A 14,830-nucleotide genomic window follows, 5' to 3' on the forward strand; every position below is an offset into this window, starting at 1 on the left:
CCAATCAAAAGAGCCGACGTGAGTGACGTCATTGCAAGGGCTCGGTCAGAGACGGCGCTCTGCATTTTAGCGGCCATTGCTGATTTGGGCGGAAGACAGTTAAAAAAAAAGCGTCACTTTGTGTGTGGAGTGGAGAGTTGCTACCATTAAAACTCTCGTATACCATATAGTAAATTTAGTCCAAAAGCGGAACTGCTGGCCGTGTTCTTTCACTCGTTAGCATCGGGTAACCTGAACGAGCTGGAAAATTGCCCACAAGCAAAATGGCCATGTTTTTCGCACAGCTAGGCTTCGTAGCCGAGCCTTTTTTGACCACGGAGGATTGTTTTGTAGTCATGCGCAGTGTAGCGTACCGCTTGAAGGAATTTGTGGAGAGAAGCTCGTTAAACTAACTCGTAGTTGGCGGTTATTGGATGCATTTATGTTTGTTATTTAACTTATAAACTTCGTGCTGTTTATATACACATGCTTGGAAAAGCAGAAAAGAGACATAAAAGCCTCACGGTGGAGGAATCAGGCCTGGTTATCAATAAAACTGCTGCCGGCCACGAAGGGGTTATATCGTGACTGGACTGTTTTTACTTTTTTAACCCTTCGTGACAGCGGTTTTCTCATTCACTGAACCCACACAAATGATACATTCTCTTTGTTCACGACAAAGAGGGACTTTCTTTAGATACTGTTATTCTGATAATGTCATAAAATGAATTATATAAAAAATAAAATATGGTGAAAAATTTAAGAAGAAAAAACCCCTTTCTGGCTGTTATTTTCTAGTGGGAGTGTGTTGCTGCCTATTTTTACATTTCATTGTGTATATATATATATATATATATATATATATATATATATATATATATATATGCCGCACACTTAAACTGTGGTGCTATTTTAATGAAAAAAATATACATGTATTTCAACATTTTGGTATCTATTATGCAGTTTATCAGCATATGTTATATACACACAGAAAACCAATAGCCATTTTAAGCCCCCCCCTTGATTCATAATGCACTTTACCTATAAATATGTCACTCTGCCCCTAATATGCTTTATAACCCCTGATATGCTTTATGCCCCCTAGATATGCCACTCTGACCCCAAGATATGCTTCATGCCCTCTAGAAATGGCCACTTTGACCCCCAAGATATGCTTTATGCCCACTAGAAATGCCCACCTGTTCCCCAGATATGCTTTATGCCCCCTAGAAGTGTCACTCTGCCCCCCTGATATGCCACCCTGCTTCCTAGAAGTGCCAACCCCCCGACTTACCAATGCACCCCCAGACTCCCTGGTGTCTAGCGGGGCCAGCCGGTGGACGTCTGTGCGATGCGCGCAGACAACCTCCGCTGCTGGCACTTTCGCCGGGGCTTCTATGGTGGAGCACCGGAAGGTTATGTCTCATTTTCTGAGGTCATTTAACCCCATGATGTGCCAGGAACATCACGTCAAAATTGTCATTTGTTGTGTCCTGTTTACCCATTGTACATTATACTACATTTATGATGACTTTTGCATTTATAATTAAGAATACATCCAACTTAAAGCAACAGTCATATCAAAGGAATTTTCTGTTTTCAGACAGAATGTAATCTTCATACCTGGGAACTCTCCCGGTTTAACCCAGAGATTGCTGGGTAAGCACTGCTCCTCCAGTTCTCCGGGTCAAGACCTGAATACTCCGGATCGCGGGAGCTGGGTCTTGACACGCCCCTCTCCCCGCCCATTTTTTCATTTACATGGGGGTGTTCCCCCCGACGTCAGCGGGACCGCCCACCAACGTCAGCGAGAACTCCCCTGACGTCAGCGGGAACTCCCCTGCCGTCAGCGGGACTGCCCATCGACGTCAGCGGGACCGCCCACCGTCATCAGTGAGACCGTCCGCTGACGTCAGTGTGCAGTCCTGGCCGCGTCCCGCAAGGGAACGGCTCCGGGTAGCCGGAGCCGAGAAGTTCCCAGGTATGGTAATCTTGCGTAATCTCGCAGAGAAGGTGATTAAATTACAATAAAATGTCTTAGTATTATTTTACAAATATGCATAAAACCTAATTTAAATAATGAAATAGTGTCCCAGAAGTAAATCTCAAATTTGCAAAATCCTCACTTCTGCCACCTGTGTCCTCTCTTAAATCATTGGTATGGAATAAGCCAGCCCTGGCACCTGAACTAAGCAATTTTCTTAACTCTTACGTTACCTGCATGATCCATATAGCGAGAATGCATACAAAAGGCTAATCTGCAGCTGTCTGAAAACAGTACGCACAATGTAGAACTGTTTAAAAAAGAGTACATGACAATACTTTGAACACGTATGTTTAATATGAAACTAGTAATTTATACAATTGGTGGGAATTTCCATTTAGCATCACAATAAATTATGCACGTTCCCATACCCAAAGTGGGCAGAAATAAGAGGTTGGCTCGTTTTGTCCGGTTTACCCGTTGTACAGATCTGCAGAATATGATGGGGCTATATTAAAAAAAAAATTTGAAGAAAGTGGGCGGAGTCAGAGGCATGCCCTCTGTGTAGCAATACATGCAATCGACCTGCAGGGGGAGCTGTAGTAAGCTTCAGACAGTTGAGTGGTTGAACATGAGTTGGTCAGCATATGGTGGCTGTGTATCAAATCTATGCTCAGTAAGAGTTGTTTTCGTCATTGAGTATACAGCAGTTTTGCATTGGCTATACAATATACAGGTCCAACTAAGACCTTCTTAAAGGAGACCTTCCCTGGGGTCGGCTCTTTAAAATGCAAATACATATTGAGTTAAAAAATCCAACTATCCTCTAAACCCAACCTTTAGATACCCTCTGAGTCTCCATTTTCAGAAATAATCTGTGCTTAATTTATGGCATCGGTACAAGTTGAAGTGAAGTTCTATGAATCTACAAGATGCCACAAATTTAATATTGCATTTTTCGGGGCCAGCACCACCCTTCTAGCCTAGTTTAGTTCCTTCTTAATGGACAGGTAAGTTGGTAAAATTGAAGGGACGGTTTACTGTAGCTCACAACCCCACTAAAGAGGGATGTGTATTAAAGTACTCCGTGAGAACTTTAAAATTCATTCTCCAAAAACAAAAAAGGACTTACCTGAGGTAGAAGTTCCTTCTCCACAATTCGATGATTCTTGCCAGTGATTGACTGCCAATCAGTGACAAGAAAAGCGTTCTCATTGATATGATTGGGAGAGCTTGCAGATGTGCACAGGGATCTGAATAACCGGGTGTGGGCAAATGCATAATGCTGGGATTCTGCTATGTATTTGTAAAGGGGTCAGCTATCTCTCAGCTATCATATACATTAAAGTGCTTTCATCATGTATAACCTTACCTGCAGCTCAGTGTTATTATTATTTATTGTTTTATAAAAACGCCATCAAATTCCGTAGCGCTGTACAATGAATGAACCTCTACTATGTGAAATAGTATGTTAAAATATAAAATATATATAGTATGCATATAATAGTGTATCCAGCAAAGGTAAATGCATCTTGTTTGGGGCAACTAATATCAGCTGCAAAACTAGGGATATTTTATGAACCTACAGTAACTATATGGCACCAGCAGAGGGCAGTATTTCCCATTCAAAAGTGTAATCTGATGCAGCAAGCGGTTTTAATTACACTATATCTGATCTCTGCTGTATTTCACTTCTTTAGTATGGATTTGGTAGTATTGTTTTCATGATTAGAATTTGTTTAATTTAACTTGTTTCAATATAAAGTAGAATTATATTTTGTGAAAACTATCCAAGTTAGATAAAGTGAACATTTGCAATTTTGGAGTGAAAGAACCTATTGCTCTGCTTTTATGTTGTTATAATAGTACAATTAGCTGTGATATCTGAACAACTAACATCAGAATTACATATTAAATAACTACAGTTATAATAATATTGTAGAACAGCTGAGATGTCAATGTCGGATGTATGCTGTAATGTATATAGAAGAGCAAACATTAAATTAAGCACATTGTAAATTAACATTAACATGAGATTATGTGTCCCCGCGGTAATATTGCTGCTGCTCGTACAGCGTGTGAACAGTTCTAAGGAACTGCTCCAAGCAAGGCAAGGCAAGGGTTTTGGGTGAGAGGTGTTATTGATAGAGTACGGTGTAATGGAGCGAGTATGTTTTAGTGTAAATGTGTTTCAGGGTGAATGTGTAATGTCGGTGTGTATTAGTGTGCATGAGAGTGAGTGTGTATGTGTAAGTGTTTGTTACTGTGCATATGGGTTATAGTGAGTGTCTACAATGATACTTCCTTTAGCAGTGATTAAAAAAAAGTCTCTTGCGCTTCATGATATAAAGGTCTGATTTTTTTTATTGAAGCTGCAAGGTCAGTGTTTCCCTGTGAAGATAAAAAGGGTGATGCTGTCCAATTAAGGGCCACTGCAGACACCAGATCCTCCAATCTTTATCTTTGGTCGTCACACTCCTAGAAGGGATAAAAGTTTCAAATGAGATCTTAATTGCTGGGCTATGTCTGAATAAACATGTGGTTGGAAAAGATATCGGTGTTTGTTCTTTAAACAATGAGTTATGGTGAGATCGTGAATCTCAATGATATTCCCAACAGCCATGCAAGAATGCTGACCAGTATCCTGACTGCTGGCAACCGCCCATGCACTATGCCAAAACCAGATGTGCATCTTAAAAACAGAAGCGATATTAAAGTTCATGTGAGCGCTGGAAAGTAGCTTTAAGCATATTCAGTTCCTATGGCATCACCTCATCAGTGAATGTTTTTGTGTCATGATGATTAATCATTCCATGAAAAATTATGACTTGGACAAAATTTGACATTAGTAAATAATTATCATTGGAAAGGCTTTGGCCATTCAATACTAGTGGGTGCTTCCACGGCTGCATTTTGACATAAAGTGTTAAAAGCAGCAGAGTTAAGTGGGACAGCAACTTTAATAATAAATACAGCCCAGAAGAGAGCTGGAGTCGTGTAACAGCTGCCAACCCTCAAAAGTCAGAGATGATTAAAAGGAGAGAAGCAAGAATCAGTTGTTAAGACTGCAGCATAAAATGCATTATCCCTGCTTCTTACTGGAACGGCCTCCACTAAACCCTGTTACCCATCTCTTCACTGAGAGCCAAAAAGTAACACAGAGTATAATGAAACATTAATTCCCAAACTCCCTACAATTTATTTGTTTCGATAGGGTAAAGTAGAAAGTGCTTAAATCCATTTTAATTATCCAAACACATCAAAACCATTTATCCCCAAAGCTTTCTAATTCACTGCACAGGGCTGCTGCTATCTTGCTTGCTGTGCGTTGTTCAGCCTTCCAAGCTGCATGTCTGCGGGTGTAAATGAAAGCAAATGCTGTTGCGTTGCAATCTTAACAGGCTTTCCCTTTTGGGTCAGAACAACCGCTACTAAGATGTTTGATGACCAGTTGCTTGCCTTTAGCATGACCAGACTGGGGATGAAAAGCAGCCCTGGCAAGTAATCTCTTACCCAGCCGGCAGCCGCGAGACTGGATCTGCCCCTCGAGTGGCAGTTAAGGTTTGCCAAATGGCCTGGTCTTTGGCTGCTAATTATACTGAAAGGAGGGTATTGGTGATGGAAAAACAGGTTAAACCAAGGATAAAGAGAATTACTCCATTTATGCATTTATTTGTGAATGTGCTGCAGACTGAACCTAGGGCAAACTGGGAAAATGCACAGTGGGCAGGTGCCCAATGGCTGCCCTCATATGGAAAAACCAGTCCTTTAGTGCTGTTTAGACATACCTGGCGCATGCTGCAAAAATATTAATATTAATCAAGGTATTTTGTGTGATATACCAAACCAAAACATAACTGTGTAATATGTTCACTCCCTACCTAGGACCCCTTCGCGGAGGCAGGCGAGGAGCGGGGTCAAGTAACACAACATTATGTTCCTGCGGTAATATTGCTGCTGCAGCGTGTGAGCAGCTCTAAGAAACTGCTCCAAGCAAGGCAAGGTAAGGGTTTTTAGTGAAAAGTGTTATTGATAGAGTGAGGTGTAATGGAGTGAGTATGTTAGTGTGTGTATTAGTGTGCTAGTGTGTATGGGGGGATCAATGGTCGGTGGGGCCACTCAGCCGTACCTGCCCCCTGGGCCAGAAGGTGCTACTCTTCCCCTGGCCACCATCCATGTAATTTGGGCAAAAACGCACATGATGTCACATGCTCTTGGTCATTTAAGCAGAATTATACATCTGGCATTGTGGATTCTCTTGAACGTGCGTTTCAGATTTCATGGAAATGTTTCCTCTATAATGACACAATTAACGGGAAATGATTGATGCTCCTGGTGCTTGCGATAAAGCTATGTACATAGCGTTCTTTTCTGTTCACGAGTTGATCTAGGAAGGTTTACATCTTTACAGATCAATACTGAGCAATACGGGTTCTTAGTATTTGAAGTATTTATTTGATCCCCATGGAGATGGATTAAGATTTAGTGCTTTGTCCTATAATTGCTTCAGATTTTCCTTAACTGGTGTGATCTAAAGTCCTTGATCAATATACTTGAGTACTAGAAGATCTAATTATTTCCAAGATAATTCCATTTGATGCTTGTACATGAAGATCCCGTTGCTCTCTCTATTAGGGGTACATGAGCAAATAGAACATAACGAGAAGACCTGTGAAAATGGATCCTGCAGCACATTGGACTGCTTATTTACTATGTACAGATCTACTGTCTCCAAAGTATCTGTTCACTAAACGCAACACTTGAATATTATTTAAATATTTTCTTGTTACATATATTCAAAACTAGAAATGACACCCTAAGACCAACAAATGCATTAGGTAAAAATGGCCGTGGTTGCACGCTTACAATCTAGCATGATGCAAGCCTCATCTGCATTTAATAGCAGTGATTTTTTTCCATAACTGTTATAAAGATACAAAACTAAAAGTTCTAATATATAACTCTCTAAACCATCCCTTATTCCACCCACTAAACTACCAAACAAAAAATACCACACAAAAAGTGGACAACCGCTTCATAGCCTGTCTTACGGTGCATCCCCACATGGGAGCATCTCAAATCATCATATTAGTCTGATCCCACCCAAAAGGACAGCCCAGAACGGAAATGTGAGGCAAATTTCCTCTTCACCAGACGTATGTTTTGGCCTTCATTGGACTTGTCAGTAGGGTATGGTTGGTATCCCTCTAGTCACAAGAAAGCAACAAAAAATATATATTTAAAAGATCAGGACTGAATGATCAAGAATGATTACTATTGACTTATGCACCGTGATCAGAAGCGAGACGAACAGAAGGATGATTTTTCCATATTTATGGTCCATAAGGGCCAGTTTTTTGTAAGAGACATAAGAATTTATGTAACATATTTAGAAACAGTGTATACACAGTGTATACTATACTCCACACACACACATATATATATATATATTAACGATGAAGTCATTATTTTTATAAACACCCTATTTAAGGCAAACTGTACATTATGTAAATTTCTATCCTGTGTCAAAACAAATGCCAGTGTCTGACGTTAAAAACTTTCTGAGAGCTTTCGTTTACAGGGTACTTATTGTCTTTGATTCTTTTTAACCTTTAAGTGTCGCCACTTGTTTATACTTCATCTATATGCAACAGTCTTCCAGAACTTGGCTTTCTACAAATTATAAAAATATAATGTAAACAACCCAAGCTTTATTCCTCTGGGTATTCCATAAATACTAAGATATTAATGTTTGATTTCCCCAGCTAGCACTCGTAGCATCATCCTCTGCATTGCTTAATGTCTCGGAAATTCCCAATTGTAGTTCTTCGCACTCGCCAGTATATGGTGGATTTTAATATTTTGCCAGTGATATCAACACATGTTCTCAACGCGATTCTGATACCTTTTGTGTTAATTTAATATTTCTGAAGTAGTATTACGTGTAAAATGGGACAACGAAGGTATAATGATGGTTTAGTAGTTAATTTGTTTACTCACACTTTTGTTACCTAAATGGGCTTATATGTAGAAGCTTTCAGACTCACTGGGTTTTGGTCCTCATGTCTAAGTAGACCTGATGACTTAGACAATGGTGGCACCAACTTGTCTGTCTAGCTGAGAAAACAAACCTCACCGATGTGGATTTGTCATGAATAGGAGTTAAAGTTTACCAGGCCACATTGACCAGCCTTTCCTGCCCCCCTGTCTATTCATTATTTCAAATAACCATCATTAGCTTGAAAAATGGGCCAATCTGTTTCTCAGGGAGTTCTACACAAAAATATATGAGCCAAGCCAATTAGTGTCCCAAACCGTGCTGCCTTGGGAATTTAATTTAGTCACTCGGCTGACTTGAGATACCTGCATATCTGTGCTGTGCGTACAGAAGGAAACAATGTTGGTTAAACGAAGAGAACCCCCAAACGGCCATATGTTACTGATATACTGGCGTCTCTGTTAGGGAAGGGCCAATGGGGTGACAACGCTTTGTTGCAGACACATGGCTCCTGTATTCTCGTGACAGCACACAGCAGCTGGACACAAACTGTTGCCACCCGTGGTGGGCAGGACAGCTTCCCCTAAATAGTTGCACACTTGAGCAGGTCTTTTGTCTGCAGAGAAAGCATTTCAACAGCCCATTAGCAGCCTTCACATAAGATGAGGCAGTTTCACAGCCGAAAAAACCTGTACGGCATATTGTTTGGGACAATTAATTTGTAAATTGCCGGTTTGCAAAACACACCATGAATGAATTAGCCACAACGATCAAATAAGCTTAACAAAATACCAATAGCAAGGAATTCATATGAATAATTAGGGCTCTTATTGATTGAATCTGCAGCAGTGTTTTTTGTGTGTAATAAGGTGTTTGCGTTAAAAAGTAAGTTAACAAACGCAGTGATTTAAAAAATGGAAAGGACCATGAAAAAGAATGATCTTTAACGAAAGTAGCTGGAATTTATTTGAAATGTGAGTTGTCTAAATTTTAGAATATATATGGTGCACACACATATGAAATGAAAACAACCAGGAAAAAAGATATGTACTGTGTCCAGCTAATGGGTGTTTCCACTGCACAACACAAAGTAATTATATATATATATATATATATATATATACATAGATACGATGTCAAAAAATAGAGTATTGCAGAGTATGCGGTGATACCTTTTTTATTGGACTAACATAATATTAAATATATATATATATATATATATATATATATATATATATACATAAATATATGTATATATACATATAAATATATGTGTATATACACATAAATATATATATATATATATATATATATATATATATATATATATTACACAGATATATTATTAGCCGGACACAGACTAAATGGTTTTGCACCACAAGACATACAGTATATGAGCAGAAATATTATCAGGCTGCCTTAAAATGAAAAATACTATTTAGGATGATGTAATTTTTTTTATTTGTCCAAGAATGAAAAGATATAAGTTACTTATTAATACAGGAATGCATTACAAAAACTTTCTAGGTTAGTGCAGTGCGAGCAAGAGGCTAACATGATATACAGTATTGGATAACACTTATATGGAGCACCGCTCATCTGTTAACCATCTTATAGCGGTCCTTTAGGAGTGTGGACTTGGAATTTATATACTGAGTGTAGCAGCACAAGGTTTATGGGAATGCAAGAGGAGAAACTAAAATGTGTGCGTACAGTAATAAAATAAAATAAAAGTAAGTATCAAGCACCAAAGTGTCCGAAAGCAGCCTTGGTGATCTTATATCCAAATGTGCCAGTTTACATTAAATCTCTGGTCTGAGGTAGAAGGAATAGGTATGTGACACTTTTTTTGTGATTTGCCTAAGGAGGTGCTGGAGGTAGGGTATTAACTGGTTGGCCCGAGATACTGTGTATATCATCATACTGCAGTTTTTTGGACATGAAAAAACTGCAATACTGCACTTTTACTGCAGTATTACTGCACATTTACTGCAGTTTTACTGCATTTGTACTTCACTGTACTGCAGTTTTACTGCAATAAAGCTGCAGTACATTGAAGTACTGTATGTTTGCAATATAAAAAAAAGCGCAGTAAATGTGCAGTAATACTGCAGTAAAAGTGCAGTATTCCAGTTTTTTTCATGTCCAAAAAACTGCAGCATTACCTCAGAAAAAACTGCAGTAATTTTTTCGTAAGGGATAGCTTTTGATCACTGGGTGTTGGGGTGGCATCTAACATGTCTTGGTTCTACCCTCTTCCTCATGCGTTATCACATCCCTGAGATGGTCAGCCTGCTTCCTCTGACCCGGGTTCACCCCATCCTGACACCTAAAAGAAGTGGAAGAGGAGACTTCCAACGAAGCATAACTTTGCAGGGCCAGGAGTAGACGTTTCATGAACATCTCTGGGTACTTGAAGGTTTCAAGCTCAAATCTCAGTTTTTATCTCTAAAAGAAGTGTCTTAAAACAGATGTTTACAACTTATTCCATTAAAACTGTGATTTGTGGGGACTGCATTGCTCTTTATCACCCCTTTCATTCAGAACCGTGTATTGACCCAAAGCTTTCAAATACATTTATTTTAGAATGTTGTATTTATTGTGTTTATGTTACTGCTTTGTGGCGTTGAACTTTTTAAATACTACTAATGTTTATCATTTTTATTCGATCTCTTATGTTCTCATATATTGTTTCTTGCAAAAAAAAACAAAAAACCTAAAACAGCCCATGTCGGATGGCTTGTGCGTTAATGCAAAGCAATGAGACGGTTAACAAAATTACATTGACACATATGAGTTGAAGTTGGTTCACAGTTTGACATGGCTTGTCTGCATCTTTTTTTCTAGCTGGAACTTGCTCTCTACTTAGAATTGTGCACGGATCACTGACCGTCCATAGGAAGGTCACTTTAGACATTTACCAGGGATGTAAAAATAGTCATGTCCTCCTTGTGGATCGCTATGAAACAACCTTCAGTATTATTAAAAAATGCCAATATAGATCCATTTTCCAGGGATATTCCACCAAAGAAAGTCCTTTTTTTAAAAAAAAAAAAAAATTCAATTTTGCAAAAAGTTGAATATGTATATAAAAAAAGCACTCGTAATTAATGCCATAATTATTTGGTGGGATGCTGGTTGCTCAATAGAAAGCCTAGTGACAGATTGCATTCAAAACACTGTCTGCTGAATTAATTATACTGTATGCCACATACAAAATTCACACCCAAGTCATTTATCTGCTTAAATCATTCCAAATGGGATGTGTGCTGCTGTTTGCAAGGTGAGGATAGCAACAGGACATTGTCCAAATTCAATATACCGCTTAATGACAAATTTTCATTAATGTTATGATAATTATTATAAGAAGAGATCAGGTTAGATTAGGCCGTGCTGCTAAATGCTTAGTTGAGTGCATGTAACTATTTTATCAGCGACATGCAAAAAATAATCGGATAAAACGCATGCTTATTGGTACATGATTACGAGGTAGCATTATGCCATTTTGCTTTTTCCCATCTAGAAAATCTCTCCATTTCGGAGCAGATTTTGCTTTCATTTGCTACCATTAACACTTAGGAATTATACAGGAGTATATTTCAAATACTAAATTCTCTGGAATACGGATTATGTTATCAGAAATAAATATGAATTTCTCAAGTTGGCCTTGACTGTGTTGGTAATCAGGAAATCGCTTATCCTTAAGCTAAAATAGGGGATTGTATTCTTAAAAAAAAAAACAAAAAACAAAAAAAAAACAACAAAATGAATTTAAAATGCTTTTAGGATGATTTATTCAGAATCAAAAGTGTGCTTTTTTGTGAGATCCTGAAAATTACAAACATTACAAAGAGAGAGACATACAAACGATGTTTGTAAGCTAATCTACTGTCATCAGAATCATGTAAAATAATAACAGGATTTCGTTATAAAAATAATTCCATGTAAGACTACAAACTGCCAGCAAAGTCTATTTCATTTCATCTTTACTTCCAAAACTGTACCAATTTGGGTAAACTAGGCTTACTGTGCCTCTAATACTCTTTAAGGTTAATTTAGTTTTTTTTTTTTCCAATCTATATTGTTGGATAGTCTAGTCATAGAGAATACACCTTTAATAACAAAACTACAGGATTAATCTCCTTTAAAGCTCTCTAGAGCATTACCGTGTATAATCTAACTAACCGAGTCTCTTGCAGATGCACTTGATGAAATTAGATCGTCTTCACTGAAATTAGGTATTTTTTTGTAATAGTGTAACTTAATCATAACAATCAAAATTGTTATATACACAATTACATTTATAAACGTAATTTTTACGGATTCTAGACAGATAATTGGGAGGCTGCAAAACACTGGTTCACTCATGCTCAACAATGGAACAGCTTTTTGGAACCGCTTGTCAGATCACCTCGTTCCAATAATCATACAATTATGTATATAATTGTGTGAACCCATCCCTGGTTCTTCATGTGGACTACCTGTGGTTGATATCTCCTGCTGTCTTATACTAGACGGCAGGTTAAAAATGACCCACAACTAACAATGTATGTCTGAATACAAACCCACAAATAAAATATACAGTTCTTCTAAATTACATAAATAGCTATCTATACGTAATAATCACATCAAAATCTGTGAGAGCCCTACCCCTCTAGCCATATCCCTTTAAACAAAAGGTCTCCTTTGGGGCACTTGAGATGTTGGAAGGTATGTTTTTCCTACCCTGCCTGTCTCTGACATGCCCCAGCCCCATATGAAGAGGGAGGACCTCTGGGACCCAATACTTTTGAAGTTCCTTGAAGTTATCATACCTAGGGATGTTTTAAGGTAGGCTACCTGGAGCTCTCCCCCATTGAGGAAAGTAGTTTTGTGAAGGAGTTGAGCTAGCTGTGTGAGTATGTGTGGCTAGCCATGTGTAAGGGAGAGCTAGCTGCAAATTTTCAAAAATTATAAAAAAAAAGCAGTTTGTGGTAGTGGATGGACGCTTTCTGGACCCTTTTGTGTCCGGAAAGAGTTATCTCCATAAGAAGCATCCTTGCTCTTAAACAGAGATAAGTAGTAGTAACAGAGATGGTTGATATATTTTATAATGAAAAGCATAAAAAATAACTGGTTTCTTATTGACATGTGAAAATACTTTTTGAGCAATTTAGCTTGGGATGACCAGATGTCCCATCACTATTTTTAGGGAACAATACAGAAGCCATTACGTGCTGTCGTAAGTAAGGATCCAACAGACTGTATGCATACCTGAGAACTTTTCAGGGGAGGCATTGGAGGCATAGCTTAGTGTGGTGGGGGAATCAGTAGAAAGTAGGCAATGAGTAGGCAGCATGTGGCCAGGAAGTGGGCAAACACTGCTCTCCTGCCCAGAGAAAGAAAAAACTGACCTGGAGACCCAGGAAAGCAGGGCTTCATCTGGAGACCCTGGGTCAAACGTGGAGAGTTCTCAGGTATGTGTGCTGGGACACTGATGGCTTCTGCACTGTCCGTGAGAGAATGCAGGTTGTAGCAAGTGACTGGCCATCTGTAATTGAAGCTCATTTTTTTTTACCTAAACATAGTATAACAATTGTGTGAACCTTAATGATCAAGTAAGGTTCAATTATTAATTTCTAAAGTGTTTTAGTTTACAGTTTGTTTTAGTTTTAGTTAATTTCTAAAGATTTACTGGCTTTTTAAAAGTATTTCTCTTTGTGGGGGATTTTCACTATGGTCTCATGTTAGAACTTGGATTTCATTTAAGAATTCTTATTTGTTTTTAGAATTTCCCTTATGGAACACAAATATACCAGCGGTGGTAGGATGTGCTTGTCTGTTTTCTGTCTGTCTATGTATGTACGTATGAAAAGGGGTTAACCACTTTATTTAGATGGCTTCAGTTTTGCTACACTAGTGCTTTGGCTGTCCTGAGAATTAACGAAAGATAAGCTAAAAGTTCATTTATAAGAGTATTAAAGGATAATTATGATAGAGTAAATGCAGAGGGTCAAAAAGCATTATGATGACATAGACATAATATAGGGCTTGGAAAATAGGCTAAAATGCATTTGGTAATACAGTACCTAATATTGCCCCAAATTCCATTAGACACGGTGTACACTTATTTTACTCTTATGATGTAATTAATGATATTGCGATTTGAGATTTGATTTTTGATCTGCGCGATTGCTGTAAACCCAAATTAAAGTTTAAGACAGTTGCAAATTTGTGACCTTTTAATATCAACAAAATAATAAAAAAAAGATTTCAGAGGAAATCTGTTTCAATCAGATTAAAAGAGAAGTGGGTAAAGCTGATTACAAGCCCACTAAACACAGTATTTGTGCGGTATTTGTTCTCAAACAATAGAGTTAATTCCACTTTAACAAGTATTATCTGTAAAATCAATAATTAATGGAAAACCACTATCAACATGTAATTTGACCTGAAAAAAGTAAAAGCCTCCTTTTCTGTTTTTTTTTTTTTAGATTTGCTCTGCCTTTTTTTTAAAAAAATATACAAATATATAATAATCCAGATTTTGTTCATTTTAAAGGTATTAGCCCAGTCTGTTATGGTTTTTGGTAGAGGCAGAAAATGACACGTCTTACATGCATCAGAAAATGTGGACACATGTTATGATGGCAAGTAATAACCAATTATCTTTACTTTTTCCCCCCAAATCCTACCTTTTACAGCTCAGTACAGTAAATGATTTTACAGATTAAAATAAGTAATATCGATTTATTACGCAGAATATCTTGGAGCTATGTACACAGCCAGGTTAAGGAGCTTGGGGCCCTGGAGAATTTATGACCTGATGTTTTCTACAATACAAATAAAGCATATTTAATTAATTTAAAAAAGAACAAACAATAGACAGC

Source organism: Spea bombifrons, chromosome 3, assembly GCF_027358695.1.
Source record: "Spea bombifrons isolate aSpeBom1 chromosome 3, aSpeBom1.2.pri, whole genome shotgun sequence".
Taxonomy (NCBI): Eukaryota; Metazoa; Chordata; class Amphibia; order Anura; family Pelobatidae; genus Spea; species Spea bombifrons.